Source organism: Chrysochloris asiatica, unplaced genomic scaffold (assembly GCF_000296735.1).
Source record: "Chrysochloris asiatica unplaced genomic scaffold, ChrAsi1.0 scaffold00088, whole genome shotgun sequence".
NCBI classification, from domain to species: domain Eukaryota; kingdom Metazoa; phylum Chordata; class Mammalia; order Afrosoricida; family Chrysochloridae; genus Chrysochloris; species Chrysochloris asiatica.
The window spans coordinates 1661618-1662589 of NW_006408606.1; positions in this window are offsets into that span (position 1 = coordinate 1661618).

A 972-nucleotide genomic window follows, 5' to 3' on the forward strand; every position below is an offset into this window, starting at 1 on the left:
TTTTTTTAAATCTCCCAACTTCTTTGGTTTTAAATTGATAAATCATGCAATCAAGATGTATTGGTAATTACTGGCAATTGCAATACAAAGATTGGAAACAAAGACGAAGCATCAGTAGTTATAAAAAATGGCATTTGTGATAGAAACAATGTTAGAAGACACATGATGGAATTTTGCAAAAACAATGACTTCCTCATTGTAAATACCTTTCTTGTAAACAACATAAAAGATGTCTATACACATGGAATACACAAAAATCAAATTGACTACTTCTGTGGAAAGAGACATATCATCAACTAAGACAAGGCTGGGGGAGACTGTAAACAGATCTTCAATTGCTCATATGCAAGTTCAGACTAAAGTGGAAGAAAATTAAAACAAGACCACAAGGCCCAAATTATGACCTTGAAAAAATCCCACCTGAATTTAGAAATCATCTGAAGAACAGATTTGATGCATTAGACACTAATGACCGAAGACCAGAAAAGTTGTGGATGACATCAAGAACATCATACAGAAAGAAAGCAGAAGGTCATTAAGAATATAAGAAAGAAGAAAAAGACCAAAATGAATGTCAGAAGAGTCTCTGAAACTTGGTCTCCACCTTAGAGATGTTAAAGCAAATGCAATAAATGAGGAAGTAAAAGAGTTTAACTGAATGTTTCAAACGGTCAGCTGGAGAATGAAAGTAAAACACTAAAAGGAAAAGTGCAAAAACCTGGAGTTAGAAAACCAAAAGTGAAGATGTCACTCAGCATTTGTCAAGCTAAGGGATCTGAAGAAAAAAATCAAACCTTATCTTGCAATATTGAAGGACTCTATGGATAGAATATTGAATGATGAAGAAAGCATCAAAAGAAGATGGAAGGAATACACAGTCACTGTACCAAGAAGAAATGGTTAGAGTTAGCCATTTCAAGAGGTAGCATATGTTCAAGAGTCAATGACACAGAAGGAAGAAGTCCAAGATGT